The following is a 22,360-nucleotide window of genomic DNA, read 5'->3' on the forward strand; positions in this document are numbered from 1 at the left end:
TAATAAAATAATAAAAATAAAACAAAATAAATATTATTTTATTATGTTTTATTAAAATAATAACAATACACATAATTAATATTATTTTATTATGTTTATTTTTATTATTTTATTATTTCCCTTCTACGTGACTTTACCGAAAGAACCAATAAAATGAATCCCTGCAGTCACTAAAGCTTTAAATCGAAATATGGTCAAACTGCTCACACAGCTGTCCCAGCATGGGGAGGCCTTCACCCAGCAGCGCAATGACAAAGGGCCGTACGTTATTGATTTTAACTTTAATAATCAGAGTCATTTCTCCGAGTTTTCATTGGAAACCCAATTGTCTTGCAGCACCTTCTCTCGGGTGGGAGTTCACGATTGGCAAAGTTGCGCATCGCCTGCCAGACACAGCAAAGATCGAAATTAGATCGCTTAGGGGTGCGGGGGGTCCATAGCAGAAACATTCCGAGGCCCTCTCATCTAAAGCCTGAGAGGCCTCCAATGTCACTGAACCCCCCCCCCCCCCGAGCATGGCACGTGGACTGTGGCCAAAGCGTGAGCGGACCTTGACGGGTAGATCTCACCGCGATGTCCGCTCGCCGGGCTCATTATGGCGAGAGCGCAGCGCCAGCCGCGACTCCGCTCATCACGTCAAAGTAGCGCTGACGCGGCATTGCCGGGGAGCCGAGGACTGAGCCCCGTTGGTCTCGCCTGCGACAGTAGAAAAAAAAACGCATTCCCAATTCATGGGGAGTTTGATCGTCTCAGCCAGATCACAAATTACAAAGGAAACCCACGCTGTGAATGTTGGAAAGTTTATGTTTTTTTTTCTTTCTTCTCGCGGGGTTCACTTTGGCTCTGCGAGAGTTTGGCCTCTCCGGAAATTGACCCCCTGTAGGCATCGTCTATTGGTAAGTATATGGCTACTCGGCATGTAATGGTGCACTTACTCATTGATTACATCTATTATTGTGCTCTAGATATATATGTGTAACTGACGACTGATTATTTCGAATTTATTCAAACTGTATGCAGATGGTAACGTTACTCTACGGCTCTAGGCTAATCAATAGAACAATACTTGCACGAGACAAATTCATGAAAAACCCAAAAAGTGAGACTGTATAAATGCGATCTTTGGGTCAAGTCACGACACTCTGAATGGTATCATGAACAATAATGGGACACAACCAACAGGGGATGGAGCGATGCAAAACCAACTCGTGTGCAGGAGCTAGACGGATTGTTACATCAAGAGACTGTGATAGAGGCCTTCATCCAGCAGCGGATTGCTAATAACCGATGAAGATGTTGATGATGGAGAATTGTTACACAACCAAGAGCGAGCTCTTCCTTGGCTGTTGGCCTGAGTCCCGTCACCATTAGGATCGTGACACAGAAGGGCAAGCTGCCTCAGAGAGAACACACAAGGTGATGAAGAGGGGAACATCTGCATCGCAAGGGGGGGTGGTGGCTCTGAATCCTTGCCGAGGCCTAGTCCAGGCTTTTGTCAAAGGTGCAATTGTTCCACATAATTGGGAAAGAATACGTCGCTCTTTGAATGCCTTGTTTACACAAAGCGTCCGACGCTCAAATTATCCATCGCCTTCGATTCCGTTTGTCAAAAAGTCTAACCCTCTAGCGGATATTAAAAAAGTCTACCCTCTAGAGGATATTACAAACCAACTTCATGACGAAGTGAAATTAATTGCCTCTGCCGCTTGAGTTGATGCATTTGCAATTGTTTTACCATTCCATTTCCACCGGAACATTTGAGCCGAGCAGTTGATTCTGCAAGAAAGAGAAAAAACAACAACAACAACAATAACTTTTGTCCAAGTAGAACAACTTGCCCAACTACGCGGCATGCTGACGACACCATATAGGCGATCGCGTGGTTCTTTAGCTCACTTCTTCAACAGAATGTCGCAACATTTGCTTTGAATGGCCTTAAGGGAAGCGCAATGAAAATGACTGCTAGTTCCACCTCCGTCTCCTAACTAAACCACCAGCCCCCCCCCCCCAACCATTCCCTAAACAACCCACGCCTTTGTTGGTGTGACATACTCACCTGCAGAGCGAGCATTTCGCTATAGGGCAGGGTCTGTAGCGGGCATGCCGACGAGCGAGGGTGCGTTAGGACCCGCTTCGAGCGCTCATATATAAAAGTACGCTTATATATTCCTGTAAAGTGCAATTAAAACGGTTTCTAAAGGTCTGCACGGGAGGAGGTTTACAAAACGGCGACTGTAGTTTATACCAATATTAAAGCAGTTTGAGCGCACAAATGGCTTAATGCCGCTACCCGATGCATTGTAAAGCCCTCGTGTGTACGTATCCACCGGTGCACTCCTATAAGTCAACGGAGCTAAGACAAACGCACCCTACACTCAAGCAAGTTCCCTCTTGTTAACAAGGCGACGTGAGTTTCTCCCCCCCCCCGCCCAATCCCCCACCCTACACCCGCCATCCCTAACGCGTGTAAACGTGTCAAGTGCTATGAGCTTCAGAACAGCAGCGGAAAAAGTGGAGCGCATCAAGCCACGCTTACTGGTTAAGCGGTGTCATCGTGTTTATTTATTGCGTGGCTAATCAAAGGAAACTTAATAGACAGGCGTTTACTCCTGTTAAATCCATCTTCGATTTGTTTGCGGATCGCCCAACTGCCAGGCTGTCACATATTGGATCCCAGCTAATTGCACGACTGCTAAATGACTATTACCGCGCAGCAGTGATTTTTCCTGAATTGCCTCCAGTAATAGGTGAAACCGCGCAGCAATTACAGACATAAACAGCATCTGTGTAAAAACAAGACAAATTTGAGCGAAACTTCATTTGTTACAGAATTATTCATGTCGTTTGCGAGGGAAACTAATGCTTCCTCGGGGAGCAGTAATTGTGGTAATGGATGACGCGCAGCGGCGTAATGAATCCTCGCGCAAAAATTGGGGCTCTACACGCCGCGAATCGCGCCACCAGGGCATGGCAAAGAGCGGGGCAGGGTCCCGACAATTACGGCCACCCCTTATCAATAACGAAACGCACGCGGCAAAAAAAAAAACCCACAACAACAACGGCGCGCTGGCACAATAACAAATACGCGTGCTTAAAGATGCTCAACACCGAAGGAGCACTGATAATTGGAACCCTTACACCTACAGGAAGCCAGCGAGCGCGCACCCGCTCCTCCTGTCTGTGCTGGCGGCGTGATCATACATCTCGCGTGCCTATTTCCCTGCGTTTGCATCGCAAGCAGCGCTCTGGCTCATAAAACATGTGCACGAACCATATGTATATTTTTGGGAGTTTAAATAAAAATAAATAAAATTCCCCCTCCCCCCCCCACCCCACACACACACAAAGACGGATGAAAAACAGCTGACGATGTGAACGCGCGCCGCTCCGGTGGCTGCAACGCCTCTACGCGCGCGCATTACCCGCTTAAGATTGTAATTAAGACGAGTTCTGATATTGTTACAAAATAGCCGCCTCAATTTTTTTTTAGATAAAAAAAAGTTTTTTGTAACGTTCATGGCCAACCATCGATTTTTGCGATTCAGTACGCATTAACAAATGTACGCAACAAAACCACAAAAAAAGTCTATCGCAACGTTATTTTGATTCTGATCGACCACGTGACCCTTCAACTCCCGCACGCAGCGCGCGGTGTCGATCGGACGATTCGCGTGATTTGCAGCGAGCGAATTTTGACCAACCCCCCCCCCCCCCAAAATAAAAAACATTTTTGGTGGAAACCGGCTTTGTCTGCCGACACGTCAATTGTGCCCCGAGGTGTTTAAATCCGCTAAGAGGGCTATTAACGGGCCTGTCTCCGAGCAGCTCCCAGGCTGGTTTTTTTTGTCAGCAACAATAGCGACACATCATAAGCCCTTTTTACACAATGAAAGGAGGAGGCGGCGGCCCATCCGTCTAGCCCACAGATGCCGTACGACCCGAGCGCCTGGAAAAAAAAAGAATACAAAACCTGCGCAAGAGGGTGGGGGGGGGGACGTGGTCTGTGTTGGGGGTGAGAGGGGGGTGGGTGGGAAGAGTTGGCGAGCATTGAGCTGAATACACAACCTGGCTCCATTATTTTCACTGGCGGCACCCAACTGGCCAACTGTCAGCCACCATCACGGCAGACAACAATCCGCACCGCCGAGAAATAATTAAATCGGCGCGCGGCATCATGTCCAATATCCAATTAAGGACGGCCACCCGCACCCCCTCCTCTCTCTCCCCTCCCCTACACCACCAGCAGCAGCAGCGACGGCAACCACGAAAAGCTTCACCAGCCCCGGGATAATCGCTCCCCCCCCCACCAACCCCCTCCCCACCGCACCCCCCGCGTCCCCCAGGCGCCGCTAGAAGAGGGCCGTGGACAATCAGGGCGATTGCCTCTATCAGCCTCGCCTTGTAAGCGGAATCGGCGTGACCCTGTTTGGCGCGTTTGATGGCTGCCTGGGGAGTCCGGGTCGCAGCTGCGCGATCGTGCGGCTGGGGGGCGAGCGTCGGTTCGGGGTGGACGATTGACGGGCACGCCGAGCGAGGAGAGTGAGCGACCGAGTGAGCGGCCGAGCGGGCGGGCGGGCGGGCGGGCGGGCGGTCGGAGTGCGTTGGCTGATTGCATTGATCGTGCAGTGCTGCGTAAATTCATCAAAGCACTGTTAATGATGATCTTCGAAGGTGGCCGGAAGATTTTTTAGGGTTTTTTTCTAGAATGTTCTCCAGGTTCCTCCCAGTTGACAAACGCTAAAAAATATTAATTTGCCACATATCCCAATTTGATGAGGCTCCTGGAAAATGAGTCTTGAGTTTCGTTGAGGGCTTCCTGGCCACAATGAAGAGCCTTGCCATTGTGATGTCCACGAGTGCAACATCACCACCACAATAGCCTTATATTTACAATCATTATCACCAGCCATGGTCAGTCCACTGCTGGATGAAGGCCTCTCCCAGCCACCGCCTGCACACAAACCGATATCATCGCTCCATCTCCTCTTCGTGGTGTGTTTCCTCCATTGTTAATTCATCCGGCAACTCGATGAAATGTCACCATTCAGGGTCGTGATTTGACCGAAATATCAAATTCGTATGTTGTCCCATTTCTATAATCTCAATTGTATTGTTTCTCATTGATTTGTCTTCATGGTGGACGTCATTCCAGAACCATGGAATGAGACTAAATGCGAGTTTTGGGGGGGTTTTAATGGTCATTAACGTGGGATGCAGAACGATTGTTTCTTGCTTACAAATACATTTTAAGGAACGGTGTTGGCAGATGCGTACAATCGCAAATATGTATTTTCTACAAAGGTGGCGAGGTATTTATATGTATGTATAAGTACCTATTGAAGCTCTCATTAGCCTCATATTTTAACTCTGTGATATACAATGTAGAGTCTGGCGACTGGAGGATTTGACCGCTGATTAGTAAGGGATTCGTATTCAGATGGCGGGACAGAAGATCCTCCAATTACAAGGGCAGTCTCCACCTACAGGCCTACTCTGCCCTACAGAAGGGCGATTGCCCGAAACATCAGCCTATTATTTAATCTCCTGTTATACAGCAGGGCTAATGATGGAGGTGTCGAGTGTTTTGGATTAACGAGATCAAGAGGTCACGTGCACGCACGTGATCCGGCGCTTGGGAAGGTATGGTTGGTGGATAATTTAGAAATTTGTGAAACTCCTAAACTTGCACGGCTGTGAGGTTTCCCGTGGGACGGCAGTACAGCAAGTGGGTTCATGCACCCGAGTACTCGGATTCCCTCCCGCGTGAAGCCAAACGCTCATACTCGGAAGTGGTGAAACAATCTCAATGCAGCATCCTCATAGAATCGAGACTGTAGACTCGGCGAGGCTTCCCTGGATAAATAAACGACATCCCAGGCGTGCAGGTTGCGTTTGCCCTTCGTCCCTTTGGTCCCTTAACCTGACAGTCTCAAGCAATGTTCTTCGCTAATTTTCAGAGGGGGGCCACTTTCGTCGATAAGACATCAGTGTGAGGGCCGCCACACATCTGAAACCATTGGGTCTGTCACGTGTTGTTGTTGTCACGTGTTGTTGTTGTGTATTGTCGGTGGCCGCACGTCAGGGGCCGCACTAAAGGCCACCAGGGGACACCCAGTGGCCCGCTGGCCTTCCAATGAAGAACGCCGCTCTACAGCATCTTCATGTAGGACTCGTCACTAGCCATGATCAATCCGCTGCTGGATGAAGGCCTCCCTAAGCCGTCACCATCTCACATGAGCAGGGGCTAATTTCAAATTAAAAATTTTCGGAACGCTGCTAGGCTGGCTTGGAGGAAGGATTACAGGCGTAAGGCACTGCTACTAGAGTGCAAGGTACGTCTATCCATAATAACCCTATAATATTACACCTTATATTCATACGAGGACAAAGTAAGTACCATATCACAATAACAATAACAAGGCGATATGGATGCGCCATGGCCAAATTGAGCCCTACTCACGATCCTGCGATGTAGAGAATTCACTTCGCACCTGCGCACGAGCTGGAAGCGAACCCTGGTCCAAATAGAAGCAGAAACAAAATGATATATAGATGGTATCAGCAAGGTGAGAATGTAAGAGGGAGAACTCCATACTTCTGGCGCGTAACTAACTGGAGATATATATATAGCCAGGTGAAGTGTGTACCATATCTGCCAGAAACAAGTGCAGCGATATAACTGCTGGGGAGTCATCTCTCCGGGACAGCTCTTGTGTAACGTGGCGACATTGACCCGCGACCTGTTCACCCAAAAAGCAATCCCAGCCGAAGTTCGGACGACGCCGGACCGAGCGTGCAAATTGTGTTGAGAGCGGTCGATAAGTTTAAAAGAGCCGCGGTGGGTACATACTCGCGGCGGTGACAGGCGCCGGGAACAACGAGACCTTGACCCCGTGACCCGGAATCCAATCCCCATGAGAGATATTTTAGTCTTGGATCATGCCTGAAAATTGTGTCAAGATTGGTCAAGTGGTGTAAGAGACACTGTGGACAGAGGAGACGTCGGGACCTTTGAGCAATAGCGTTCGTCGCCGCTCAGGAGCGCCTGATCTGACATTATTCAAATGATGTAATTAGGGGTGGGAAAAAGATTCATCCTTTGAGCGGCGATTCAATGAGTCTTCGCGACTCGGTCTTGGGATTCGTTTCGGCAATTTTTCTATTACTATATTTCAAAACGCTGCAGTGAATTTAGTGGCCACTAGTATCTGCGGGAGGGTCAGGTGAACTCATTAGCACAAAACACATCATCACCTTCAGCCATTTGTTATCCACTGCTGGATGAAGTCGTCCCCCTGCCGTCGCCATCCTTCACAACCATGCGTGCGCTGCCGTTATGACAACATGAATAGCTTTAGTATGAATAGCTCACTATGGCAGGCCCGCAGAGAGACAGGGCCCCATCATGAGAATGAGGAATGTTCACCAGTGCTTCACGATGACCAACGGAGATTAAACATCACCCATGGGTGAGATTCTCGCACACACACGCGATGTAAACGCACACGAAAAGCAATACTAATTACAGCTGGCTTCTTTCCAATAAGCACATGATTTTAGTGTCCAAGTCTGAAAGTCCACGTTTGGTCAAAACTCACAGCCCGTTCCCCTGGAAGCCGGATTTGCAAATATATAGTTTGAATCTCCGGAAGAGCTCCCGTTTCCTAAGGAGGGACGTGAATCAAAACGTGGAACATCGCAGCCGAACAACACGCGCGCCCGTAGGACCCGTCACGCCTCTCGGAGAACCGCAGGGGCACAGGCGCGCAGAGAGCGACCCCACGTAAACGTCTCCCAAACGTTCTCCAAACGTCTCGGAGAGCTCAGGGCGAACGACGCGGTCTCGCGCGCGACGCCGATTCATCCCTCCTCGTGGAACTTCCAAGGTGGCAGCAGCAGCAGCAGCGGAGAGCTCCGATGCCGACCCCTCTCCCCCGGTCGAGCGCTACGCACGCAGCGCAAGGACTCGAGACGCGGACCGCCAAATGCCCCCTCCCTCGCGCACCCCCCCCCCCCCCCACACATCCACGGAGCAGCGCGGCAGTAATTTGACAGCCGTGCTCCGCTGAGTTAAAATCGAGGGGGCGTAACCCCCATGCTCTCTCTCTCTCCATCCACGGCAGAGGCCATCAATATCACGCGGGCCGGAGAGCCCCGCCCCCCACCCCCCACCCCACCACCACTCCAACAGATCTGCAGATCTGGGCACTGTTTTGGTTCGAATAATTTACTGGGGTTGGGGGGATAGGAGGGGGGTCGGGTAGTGCAGGGGTTGGGGTGGTGGGTAGGCCCCTGGTTTGTGAAGGGATGAGATAGTTGCATGGTTGTGATTTTGGGAGGTTGAAAGACTGGATGCTTGGGGTGTTTCGGAGGCCGGGCGATGAGAGGTTTTGGTGGTTAAAAGGTTTGCATGGTTGGGCGGCTGAGTAGACGAGTGGCTGAGAGGTTCTTGAAAGATCGGCTGGTTGAGAAGTTGGGTGGTTGAGCGATTGGCAAGTTGAGAGGCTGGGTGGATGAACGGTTATGTTGTTTCGTGGTTCCGTGGTTCGGAAGTTGTGGGGTTGGGCGGAATTATAGCCGAAAGGTTGGATGGTGAAGAGGATGGGAGGTTGGGAGGTTTAGTATTTGAGAGGTTGGGTAGTTTGAGTGTCGGGGGGGGGGTGCAGTGGGAGGAGGCGGAGTCCGGCCTCCCACCAGCAGCTGTTGGCTCACAAGCCGTCCGCCCCATTAGCAGCTTATAATGACGATCAGAGCGCCAGTCAATGAGGAATCAAGCAGAGACTGTCAGCTCGCGCCCTAATTGCCTTTCTCTGTTGGACAATTGCACATGCGCGCGCACACACACGCGCGCGCGCGTGCACCAAAGCGCGCGCGAGCACACACACACAGAGGCACGCGTACACACACAAGCCGGGCGCGCGCGCGCGTGTGTGCAAGTTGTGGCAGGGAGAGACTAACTACGGAATATGTTGTCATGCTGCCGTGGCAAAAGGTCAACTTGCCAGCGAAATGCTCTCTGAATCCGGCAAGCAATATTCCCGGGATAATTTATTTAGTTAGGCACAAAGTTATTTATTGTGCGTGCCACTGTGAATTAATGAAGTCAAATATATATCGAAGTTAATGTGTTTTCCACTGCCCAGACCCTTTTTGTTTTACTGTAGATGCAGAAAATGATCAGTGAATGTTAGGTTTGGCGAAATAACATTTGCAACTCAACCAGATTTCCGTGCGCCACATATTTGCCTGTAACTGAATTACAATGAAACATTTCATATACTGTATATTTTTTTAAATGTCAGGCTTGCTGGCTGGCTGGCTGACTGTCTGTCTAGCTGGCTGGTCCGGCTGTGGCAGAGCTGGCCGGAAGGGAACGTCCATCAGAGAGTAGTTTTACTATGCAGTCATACTGTGTGTGGTATGACAGCGGCTTGTGGAGGCCTTCATCCAGCAGTGGATTGGCCATGGCTGATGAGAATACCTGCGGTATACCAACAGAGTTTGTTTTGTGTAAATGAAAATGTTCTATACACAGTAGAATGTGTTTTTTTTTAATATGCTATCATCATAATCCATGATCGATCAACTGCTGGATGAAGGTTTCCTCAAGCCGTCATCTCTCACGGTCTCGAAATACAACAGCACACAATAAACTAAAAATAATAATCTATTAAAACCATTTGTAAATCCACTGCTGAATGAAGGCATCCGCATGCCGTGTGGGTCACTGGGGTTGTTTTACCATAATTCACCACACTGGTCAGTGCACTCTAGGTGATAAGTGGGGGGTCCATGACCCGTTTAGATATCACTCGCCTGCGGTGTTAGCCGTGACCGGTAATCGAACTCAGTCAGTCAGGTTCGTAACACCGTGCGCTAATTATCGTGCCAACGCCTCCGTAATGTACCATATAGCGCATGTGAAACTAGACCGTGCCGTAGTGCACACATAGAGATCATGCATTTTCTTTCACAATCCACAGTCAAGCAATTATATCCTGCAACAGAGTCCCGTGCATTGCCGCTTCACAAAAGCCAGAAAGAACACAAGGACAGAAAAATGGCAAAACAAAAAAAAAGTTAATTATTAGCGATTATAGCCAATTACAATTTCGACAAGAGAAAGTCTCCGTAATGAAGTGTTCCTAATGACCAGGAGCTACGCTTTGGAGAGAGTTAGCCCGCATTAGCATACTCGTGTTGAAGGGCCCTCACACCCACGCTAGACCGCACTACCTGTCAATGAGTGATTATGCACAGGCTCGTAATGATGCCGGCGGTGGAGGCGGGCGGCTAAAGCCTTGTTAGCGGCTCAACACCTCCCAGAGAAGAAGAAGCCACTTCTGTTCCACTCCGCCAGAGAGGAAGGGCTTGGTGTTGAAGAGCCCTCCAGTGGCCAAGCGTATAAATGCTTCACATGTGTCAACTATGGTCGTGTGTTGTGGGGGGGCGCGGAGCGGTGGCGCAGTGGTTTGCGCGCTGCGCTCCGAACCCGACGTCCCGAGTTCGATTCCTGCTCACGGCCAACACCGGTGGCGATTGTCTGAACCGATTCCCGAGCCTCCCCTAGGTTGACTCAGCCTCAAATTACTACCTGGTGCCGTGTGTAAACATCGCCACTGGTGGCGATTGTCTGAACCGATTCCCGAGCCTCCCCTAGGTTGACTCAGCCTTAAATTACTACCTGGTGCCGTATGTAAACATCGCCACTGGGGAGACAAAGGCGGGCGTGCGCGCTGCTGGCCACCCACCCCGTCGCGCGCAGTGCTGGCCTTCATAGGTGCTACTCGCTCGCAGCACTGGCCCCAAGAGTCTGACAAGGCTATATGGGGGATTTGTGCCTTTGCTCTGCTCGACTGGAGACACGATTATTGAATAATACGCCTCGGTCACAGACATGTCCCTCCACAAAAACACGAGTGTGTTTGCCCTTCCCATCAGCTCCACGACCTTCTGGGAGTGTCAACGTTCAGCTGCTTTGGTCCAACGCAAGCCAAACTCTGGAACGGTTTTGACATCAAGATAAGGAAGCTATTTTGTTTCAAACAAGGCATTGTAAATGAACTGCATTTTAAAATCCCCCAACGTTAGGTACCAATCGTGCATTATCACAATGTCAGGGTATTAAATAACACATATCCAGAACATGAAAACCTTGTCATATTTTTGCTGGCCGCTGAGACGACTATATAGAACATACATTATACAGTATCTAAAAGCCACATGCGTTCACGGGTATCTGCGTGTCGCTATGGTTCCCATTGGGAGTATATGGGTGCGAGAAGTGATTGGCAGCGCATTTCAGTTTCTCCATGATGCCAATTGCGGGTATCATCACGCAGGATTTGAAAATCAAACCCGAGTTGGCATTTGTTGCCTCCACAACCTGGAGCAATGAACCACAACTGCTTTTTTTGCTCTATTAATTTGTGTGACTGCATTAATTGTATGTGGGTACAATTTTCCAACAGTGGGAATTTGAAGACAACTCCGTGACATATCTCTTGAATAGTGGACACACTCGTATCTGCAGTATATCATACCATACTTTCACCTTTTAGATATGCAAAATGGGCTCGCAAAAAAATAATGTTCATAAATTGACCACAAAATAATAACCACCCCATTCCTCGTTAGATTGCTGGAGTGAAGTCTACTGGAGTATAAAGTGCAGAAATTGCCCATTGATCAAACATCTCAAAGACAAATAATTGGCACACCCACTACGGATGAATGCATGCATTAACATGATTTGATCTCACCCTTCGCAAACATACTAACTTATCCGCATTGAGTAAGCATTCATTCGTTTAATTAATCGCATGCGCGGCCAATACACGCAATTACTTTGCACGTCCAACAAATCTCTTACTACGCGATGAAAAAAAAAATCAATATTTGTACTCACTCATTATCTCATGCCTAGGGCGACCGTCCATACGCACGTACATACGCGCGCGCGCACACACACACACGCGCGCGCGCGCGTCGGCCAACACTAACAAGCAAAAAAAAGAAAAAAGTTTTACATCGTCAGAGACGCCCAAAAGTACACGCGTCAAATCCCAGCGCTGCGACGGTTCAAGATGCCAAGGTCCCCACTGAGCTAATTTTCCATACAACATCAACTGCTACTCATGACTGCTGTTCTTGCATGAAGGCTTCTCTCCTCGATGCAAACCGAGACCGTGAAGCGTGCAGCCTTCTGTATGACACATTTGCGTGTGTGTGTGTCAGTTTGCTACAGCGTGTATGTGTGTGTGTATGTGTGTGTGTGTACGTGCGTGTGGGGAGCGGTAGTGTAGCGGTTAGCGCGCTGCGCTACGAGCCCGGCGATCTGAGTTCGATTCCTGCTCACGGCCACCAAGACCAGTGACGATTATCTGAAACGGTCCTGGGCCTCCCCTCGGTCGACTCAGCCTGAAGCGACTACCTGGTGCGGTGTATAAACATTGCCATTGGGGAGACAAAGGTGGTCAGGCGTAGTGCTAGCCACCCTCCCGCTTCATAGCTGCTCGCTAACAGCACTTGCTCCAACAGCCTGTGTCGGCTCTACCTTTGTGCGCGTAAGTGGTGTGAATGTGTATTTGGTGTGTAACAATTTTAGAATAATTCACTTCTATGATACAAAGAAAAATTAATGAATGCATGTATTTTTTTTTCCAACAAAATGAGATTGTTTCTGTGCGTGTAAGTGTGTATGTACGTATTTCTGAATAATGCATATGCATATATTTTTTAAATTATCAAATAATTATGCTTGTGTCAGGAACCAGTAATCATTGTCGATGGAATTTGAGTCGTGAGTGCGCCCCGATTGGCATGTGCGATCGTACAAACGGCACGGCGGCCGAAGTCACCGCGTGGTTACTACATTTGTCCTTGTCTCTGAAATTAAAGGTGCAGCCCTGCAATTGCTCGCTCACGCCATTGCTGGCGGAAGGGCCTCCACTAGAGCGAGCTCGAGAGAGTGCTTGGTATACTGCTCCACGCCTAACCTTCTGATCTAGTCCAGCGTCATAGCAATTACACCACTGAAAATCACTACACCACTGCAGCATGGGACACGAGGGGGTGGTTGTGGGGGGTGGTTGTGGCTAGAACCACGCCTGGCCTCCTTTGTATCAGTGCTGATTTTTATATAAACACTGCATGCTCCACGTACACAAATAAGGAAGTTCCCAGCCATTGGTTTGCCGGGTTCGTATAACTACGAACTCGTCAAGCACACGTCAAATAGCCATAACAACAACCGCCGTTCGCCACGATGTGGCGCTTGGCTTGTGCCAGGCTAGTTGCTCTTTGACGGTTGACATATACACACACGTCATACATACATAAATGCATATAGACACATTAATACAAATGTCCCCCGTATAGCCTTAACAGACTGTCGGGGAAAGTGCTGTTAGCGAGTACCTATAAAGGCCGGCACGGCCCACGAGGGGGTAGGTGGCCAACACCACGCCCGGCCGCCTTTGTCTCCCTAGTGGCGATATTTACAATTCGCACCAGATACTCATTTGAGGCTGAGTCAACCTAGGGGAGGCCCAGGACCACTTCAGATAATCATCACTGGTCTTGGCCGTGAGCGGAAATCGAACCCGGGTCGCCAGGTTCGTAGCACAGCGCGCTAACCACGACGCTACTAGAGACAAAGACACATACACACCCATGGACACACATAAATACACACGGACACAAACACTCACACACCTACGCACATACGTATATATACACAGATACATGCATGCATGCATACTACATGAATGAATGAATGTATATGCACACACACCCATAGACGCACACACACATAGAGGCATATGCACGCACACGCGCAGTGTGAGCTCATTTCCCCGCCCGTGTGCGAGCCGCTATGGGAATTCCTCCCGGCTCTCAGTGCTGCTCAGCAAGTGAAATGTGCTGCCTAACAAGCCGAGAGGTGCCGCGTCGGACCCTCCTCCTCCTCCACCACCTCCACCGCACAGTGACAGAGCGTGCGTGTGATGGGAATAATGAGCCCCAGATTTCACGGCCCCGACACCACGAACGTGGTGGAAGGGGGGGCGGGGGCGGGGGGTGGAATAACGGGGCGGTGTGGGACCAGAAAAAGAGGGGTCTGGGGTGTTGCAAGGTACAAAACTAGCACCCATATCTATAACAGAGAGGGCCCTTGCTTATTAACAGTTCACCAGCATTGATTTAAGGAAACCTTCTGATGAGACACTGAATGTCGAAGCCATGTCCAGAGATTGCTTGTGTTGAACCAATGCTGCTGAAATTGGGCAGCTTCAGAAGGTCGTGCGGTCGGCCGATTGCTTGTGAGAAATAAATACTCGGATTTTTTTAATGCGGAGAGAAAGATATGGGAAGGGGATGGTTGTGTCGGCTTACTTATCAAGGTACAGGGGGAGCGGCCAGTTCCAGAGGCCCAAAACGCCAAGCGGCCAGTAACAAATAGCTTATTCCTTGGGTCTTTAGGTAAAGTCACGTAGATAGGTCAAGTTAATAAAAAAAAAACTACGACGTTTCGATCACAACACAAGCGATGGTCATCCTCCTAATGACGATCGTCATCTTGATGACGATCGCTTGTGCTGTGATCGAAACGTCGCAGTTTTTAGTTTATTTGATTTTCATGAATTTGAACCTATCGACGTGACTTTACCGAAAGACCCAAAGAATATGAATTCCTGCAGTCACAAAAGCCAAGAACAAATAGCTGCATTGATGGCATCAGGCCCGAACCAGCCATAGGGCAGTCCGGAGCAAATGCCAGATGGGCCTATCCATTCCGAGGGCCGATGGGCCGGTCGTTGTCGGGAAATTGCAAATGTGATCAGAATAAAAATACATATATACCATTAAAAAAATATACGAATATTTAATTACCCCTAATGTGCACCCTTCATTGCTTATTTACGCTCTTAATTGACAATGAGTTCCATATTCGGCAGCCCCAAACATTCTTCCTCACCGGCCCATTTGTGTTTTTGGACCAGCCTAAATGGCCAAATGAGATCGCACGGCAATTTGGGCCCGGTGAGCCTGGGACGATTTTTTATACCAGTTCGTCGCTGGATGGCATCAGTGCCGGATTAAGCTAGTGCGGGGCCTGTAGCATAGGTTATAAAGAGGCCCTAAATTAAAAAAAAAACACGTTAATATTAAAACACATGTTTTTTTACTTGCATAGTAAAGTAATTGTATTTTTTTTATCAGCCAGATAATAATGCAAATCGCTAACCTTAAACACCCAGTTGTTCATAAAAGTTGAAGGCAGTATAGTATTATAGTAATAGAGCAAGTGTAGAATCACTGAACCGGAATTTATAGCTTGAACGCATTTAGCGCGGGGCCCTTGAAAGTGCGGGGCCCAAAGCATATGCTATATACTTTTGCTACTCGGATAATCCGGCACTGGGTGGCATACTAGATGAGAGCTAATGCACGTCTCGAATTGAGCAAGGTTATGAGAACGGGCAGTGTTGTGACCTTCAGTGTGGTAGTTGAACACTGTGTGGACGAGATGACAGTCAGTCTGCAAGGTGACAATAGCGGGTGCAAGAGTGTGCATTGGTCGAGGTGTTGAAAGCTGTGGTTTGTTTTCGTTTGGCGGCCAGCTCAGATGCAATCGCCATCATCATCATCAGCCATGCTCACACACTGCTGGATGGAGGGTTTCCCAAACCGGTTCCATCACTCACTCTCTCACAACGCAACAATACATATATCGTAGTACAATATCTTGCGATAATAATATAAAACCCCAGCATCATGTTTCCATTATCTTCTATGTTAATAATTCAGTGACTTTTTTTCTTCTTCTGCGGAAACACGAGGTTTAATGTTACGCCATGTATAGGTGTCAATGTTTTCAGTGTATTATTATCATATACACTAGAAAGCTTGCCGTGTGTGTGAAATAATCACCAATACATTTAAATTGAGTCTTCACAATCCGTACTGACCAGCCTGGTGCAGTATTGTCCAATAACTCCACGCCATGGCGTTGTACATGCATGTGAATACGGAGCTATTTTTCACTACGATGGTAATACCCATCAGGGGATGAGTCTACCATTACCAGCTACATGTATCCTCAGTGTATTAATAGCTACATCGCTCCTCGTGACACCTTCCTTTTGGGATGATTGTTGGTAATGTTTGCACCACTTACAATTAGAATTGGGCATTTATATGTTAATTAGAGTGGAGCGGCGGTGCAGCGGTTAGCACACTACGCTATTAATGTGGCCAGCGTTTCCTGGTAAAATATATGCCATCATGATAACAAAAACGACAACAGCGTGGAATGTTCCAATGTTAATACAGGGTCCCAGGTCTCAATTTTTAAACAGCTAGTGGAATCCCATCGGGGTGAATTGTCACCTTTCGAACGACACCTGTTACAGTATAACATCAGTCACCAGACGCTCTCGACGCAGTGAAAGTAACTCTCTGGACAGGGAAAGTCCAACATCTATATTTATAACTGGCTCCTCCTGCACTCTCTCAAAATAACCCATGGAAGGTCGCAAGCGTTGGCATTTAAATAGGTAAAACAAGGTTAACTTGCAGCCCTGACACTGCCTGCGCTTGCCACTGATGGCGTTAGAGCTGCCACATAGATGGAGCTCTAAACTTTCTAGTGAAGCCCCACGATATGGTATTTGGCCTACTCTTTAAAGCTGGCCAGACGTCTTGTTAAGAGGGGAGAGTACCCACACTTTACCCCACCACACGCGACCTACTGACCAACTGTGGTCTACCCAAGTTGTGCTGCTGCGTGCACAGAGGCGAGGGGATTTAAGGAAACGCGCCCATTGTTTCAAACGGCCGCGCCGGGTGATCGAATTTGAACCGGAATTTCAGGTCCAGTTGCGGCTGACCGTTACCGCAACTTGCAGCAACCTGACACTGAACCCGAGTGTGTTTTGAAAATGGACTCGTGTCTAAGCCACTGAAGGTTGCAGCGGCAATGCTCATGAATAACCTCCCTCACTCACGCTGGGCGCACGTGTGATGCGAGTGCGCGGCGGACGTGTGTGTTTACTCGAGTCACCGCAGGGCGGTGGTGTCACGAGTCAATTTGAAATCCGAAAGTGCCACCTTTGGATGGGAATTCCAGCTGTGACATCGGTCACATAGAAATATCAGTGAATAAAAATAATAAAGAAATACAAATATAATTTAAAAAATATTTAAAAAAAACACTAATGTAGACTGTAGCCTGGTTCTTAATCGGAGTGAGTGCACTGGCAGTCTATAATGTAGACTGTAGCCTGGTTATTAAGTTTGGTGAGTGTACTGGCAGTCTATAATGTAGATTGAAGCAATGTTTGTTAATGCTACAGTCTGGTTATTATGCTACAGTCTACATTGTAGATTGCCAGTACACTCACCAAACTTAATAACCAGGCTACAGTCTACATTATAGACTGCCAGTACACTCATTCCGATTAAGAACCAGGCTACAGTCTACATTAGTGGTTTTTTTCACTTTATTTTTATTAGAATGTTTTCTATCTACGTGAATTTACCAAAAGAACCAAAGAATATGAATTCCTGCAGTCAGACCATACTTCACCATGCAAGCCAGTCCGGGTTGTTGAAAATCTGTATTTGATCACCTACCACTGGAAATATGACTAACCCCACCCTGGTCACAATACCAAAAAAGTCAAAAAAATGTCTCATCTATGAAAAATATGGCGTCATATTTGTTTTCAGTTCTCTTAAATGCCTTCGGATACAAACGTTCCTGGGGCTAAGTTCAAAGGCTAATATGGACAAAACGGAAATTGTATTTCCACCAAGTTAGTCATATTTGAACAATATTAGTGTTACTATCTCAGCTCCTGTATGTAGCCCCTTCTGGAACACAATTCACGTTGACGCCAGTCACTGACGGAGTCGCTCATGACCAGCTATTTTTGTTCTACACACGTACAGCAGCACTGCGTGAGAAAGGCAGCAAGAACCGACGCGAACTCGGCAAGTCACGCGGGAAATTCACAGCCCTCGGCGAAGTGACGCAGAATTCGCAGCGAGCAATGTTCAGCACACGAGTCACGTGGCCACATTGGGTGCGGTGTAACGCGAGTCGCCCTGGGCATGGAGACCAACATTTCCAGCAACTTGCTGTGCCCCGCGGAAACCAAGTGTGGGCGAATTACCTTGCCTCAACTCGAAGGCAGACCCCAAATATAAAAACAAAATTCACACACCATGGAAACTATGGTACACCCTGTTCCAAGGCTGACATGTGTACATTTGCTGTACGTTGATGGAAAAAAGCGAGAGAGGATTGTTTGATTGAACGAGCTCGTGTGCAGGTGTGCTATCACAACCATCATCGTAATTATCGCCATCGTTAAAGATCAACATGCCTGTAATTGTTCTCAGTCACCAGAAATCACAACAGCCGCCATTCACTACAAAGTGGCGGTGACGTCACCACGGTGCTTGTGCCAGGCTAGGTCCACTTTGGAAGGCTCGCTGCTGGCGGGTCACGGGACAGATCCAGGTGTTACTGGTTGACTGACAGGCGCTTCTTAATATGCCAACGTGCTGCGTTTTAACCGCCCGACGCTCTGCTCGTTGTTGTGAGCGTTGTTAATCTGCCCTCTTGTTGCTGGAGGGCGACTGCTTCCAAGTGCCGAGGAGCGTCCTTCACGAGCATCCTCCATAGAGGCCAATCTTGACACCGCTGGTGCCGGTCATCGGCAAGTCCACTCAGCTCCACATCCTTCTGTACCACATCAGCCCATCTCTTATCTTACGTGAGGCGTCGAGCCCCCTCTATCCGGACACACAGAAGCTGCTTGGGGATGTAGTGGCTGTGCTTGCGGGCTACATGACCCAGCCAAAGCAGCCTCGCCTGTCGAAGGAGCTCACTTATGAGATGGTGTCCACATCTTTCATAATCACATCACAATCACCACCAAAATAAACCACACTCACAACCATCATCACAATCACCCGCCATCGTCATTGCCACCACAACATCAATACAATCGCCAAAGTCAACACAATTAACTAACCATATGGTCCAAATTTACCAAATTTTCTCGAAAACTGCTCAATTGGGATTATGCATGGCATACATCGTCCCCTACCATTCGCTTAATGTAACAACATATGTTTCTAACGCCGTATAGAGCTTTTTATCTCCACTTGAAATCTCCTGCAGTAGTATATACTCAACTCATCCCTCCTACAAAAATCGTGGCAGGGACCATCTTTACTCTTTGGTTCTTTCGGTAAAGTCACGTAGGTATAAAATACAAATAAATCACGACGTTTCGGGCGCAACACAAGCGTCCGTCATCAGGTGGGAAAGCATGGCCTGCTGCTGCTGCAGACTGTTTTAAAGGTTTTAAATGGGTGTAGCCCCATGGTTATAAAGGAGTGGCTGAGTCTAGTGATGTTAAAGTGAGAAATTAGCATGTAACTGGGTATGGAATGGCTATGTTAATGTAAGAGATTAGCATGATGTTAAAGTGAGAAATTAGCATGTAACTGGGCCCGGAAGTAGCTATGTTAATGTAAGAGATTAGCATGATGTTAAAGTGAGAGATTAGCATGTAACTGGGCACGGAAGTAGCTATATGACAATGTGAGACAATCTTGAATAAAAGAGAGCCATGAGCTACGGTGGAGACTTCCCTGGGATAAATAACAACACCCACAACCACCGTCTCCATCGACAAAGCCGCAGCGAGCCACGCACCGCCACTCATTGTCGAGCCGACTGTATGTCTGTGAAAAGAACAGATCCTTTAGAGCTCATAGGATTCCTAAAGTACAAATATTCTGGTTCTGTGCGTCACCAACTCACACGTCATTCGCGTGACGTCATGAGTCAACACAGGATCGCACCACGCCCCCCCTCGATCCCCACCCTCAACCCCTCCCCCACCTCGCTCAACCCCTCCCCTCGCGGCGTGCCCACCAATCAGAAGGCGTTATCGGTGAGGCGCGGGGGGGGCGGGTGGAAAAACCCAAACACGCGCGTGGAGAGCGGAAGCGGGGGCGCGCGCGGGATTGTGGGAGGCGACTTCCGGGGTGGTTGGTGTTGTTAGTGGTGGTGTTGGTGTTGTGGTGGTGTTTGGTGTCAGCTGAGGAGGGCAGTCGCTTGAGCAGGTTCGTGGTAAGAGATCGCGCAGCAGTACACGGCGAGAGTCCGGAGGTGGCCCAAGTCCCTGCGCTCGTCGCTGCCGTTCGTAGCGGCCCAGACGAGGGGTTGAAGAAGGAGGGACGGGCACGCGAGAACTCGGCTCGGGGTGAGTGATGGTCGTCGTCGTCATCATAATCAGTCGTCGCTGTCGTAATCTTAATAATATCGATAAATGTCTTTGGTCGCACCAACGTCAAATTTAACTGTGAAACGTTACATGATAGTCGTTGGTGTTCACAATCGTTTTTCTAACTGTTATCGTCGTCAGCATCTTCCACTGCCATCATCAGAATCGCAGTACCCTCAGCATCTTCATAGCCATTAGCACAGTAATCTTCACTATCACGGCCAATTATCATCATCATCATCACCCTCAATGTATTTTTGACTCATCATAGTCACTGTCACATCTTCATAACCATCATTGCTCGTGTCGCTGTCAAGCGCCACGACCGTAAACATCTTACAACCAACATTAAAGCTTCGTACCAATCATCAGTCGGGGGTAACTGCGTGGCATCGTCAACGTCGTTATCCACATCGCCATCGTTATCCGCATCGTCAACGTCGTTATCCACATCGTCAACGTCGTTATCCACATCGCCATCATCACCATACCCGGAATCACCATCATGAATGTCGTGCGTTACGAGCGGCAGTGACGTAGGAAGAGGCCCAAGATTAACAAGTGCCTTTACATCCCCAATTGCGGCATTTTCCTTTGACTTAATAATTTTCTCCCTTATTATTATATATAGATGTGTGTTTGTTTGTATGTATGTACTATTGTGTCTGCTGCGTCTCTCGATCGTGCGCTGTTTTGAGTAGGTTCAAACTGCGTATGCGCCTCTCTCTCTTTATGGCCGTTACGGACGTGCGCAGTACGTTTAGCTTGCGATGACGCAGTGCACTATGAACCCGACCACCTGAGTTCGAGCGATTCCCGCTCACGGCTAACACGCTTGGCGGATCTTATCTGAACCATTCCTCTACTAACCTTTCACCAACCTCTATTGACCAACTCAAATGGCCGGAAGACCTGGGGAGGCCTTCTTCGTCCCGTAGTGGATTGATTGAAGGCTAACTTATTTTCTGGGTGCACTTTAAAGGGACTCCACATCCATATGCAATGCAATGCATACTTGTACAGTATCTCGTTTTTATAACAGCCTTACAGATGTCATCGTGATGGCGGACGTCTGTGATCTAGCGCTTTGGAGGCAATGATTGGTGGATTAAGTAGAGAGACTTGTGAAACTTACAGATCATCTGTTCAGCCTTGAGACTCGGTCTCTGCTGCACTGAATCAGAAAATTGCTAGACATTGCTACCAAATTGTGATTCTATGATGCCATGCCTTGTGCGCCTCGCGTTCACCACAATGACCAGCATGACCAAGTGCGGAAAAATAACCCGCGCAGCTGTGGACGCTCTCGTGCTGCAGTGAAATGACACAAGTGATCGACGTGTACGTGCTCATTACACAATCAAGAGAACGACACGTCTCCTATTCCAGATGACACTGGAATAGGATGACATTCCATCGCAATAGACCGTAGCCTGACTACATAGAGAATGTTGATTAAATCAAACCGAGTGCCACTAAGTTTAAAATACTGGACTCCCATAGGGAAGATTCCGCACCTCCGATTAGCACCGTGCAAAAGAAGTTCAACAGACAGTTCATAGGTTCAGATCTCTCTATCGTGAGTTAGCAGACATCTCTCCAGGGTACATCAAATGAGCATCACTTTGTGTGAAATCAACAGGGATTGTCTTATGGATACACTGGCCACTGTTGTAGAAATGCAGAAATTCCACCACAGGCCCATGACAACGTACATTTGAGATGAGAGACCACTTGACGTTTGAATATATCACATCCAGAAATTTGGTTATGAAATTTTAGGTGGCAATCAGAGTTGGCCATTCGTCATTACGCCATGTAAATTTTAAGAGGTCAAACGGCCTTGTGTGGAGGTAGTATTTAGGGCCCTAGCTTTCACCCCTAACCCCTCACATAATTAGCCACTCTAGCAAGCACACAGTGGTACAGTGATACTACATAATGGCATACATGAAAGCATTACGTCCCATATTTACAAGACTTAATTAGTGCATCATTATATTCAGAGATGTGGTAACCAATTATTTGTGTGTGCATAAGCACAGGTATTG

General features: G+C 48.2%; 1 protein-coding gene across 1 annotated transcript in view; it reads left to right on the top strand.

The window, feature by feature from the left end:
• The first annotated feature begins 20,043 nt into the window (after positions 1 to 20,043).
• Positions 20,044 to 22,360, top strand: part of TAX1BP1 (Tax1 binding protein 1) — a 38,672-nt gene continuing 36,355 nt past the window's right edge. The window contains exon 1 of the mRNA XM_078860427.1: positions 20,044 to 20,288. The gene's annotated coding sequence lies outside the window, so the exon portion shown is untranslated. The remainder of the gene's footprint in view (positions 20,289 to 22,360) is intronic.

Source organism: Lampetra fluviatilis, chromosome 10, assembly GCF_964198595.1.
Source record: "Lampetra fluviatilis chromosome 10, kcLamFluv1.1, whole genome shotgun sequence".
Classification (NCBI taxonomy): Eukaryota; Metazoa; Chordata; class Hyperoartia; order Petromyzontiformes; family Petromyzontidae; genus Lampetra; species Lampetra fluviatilis.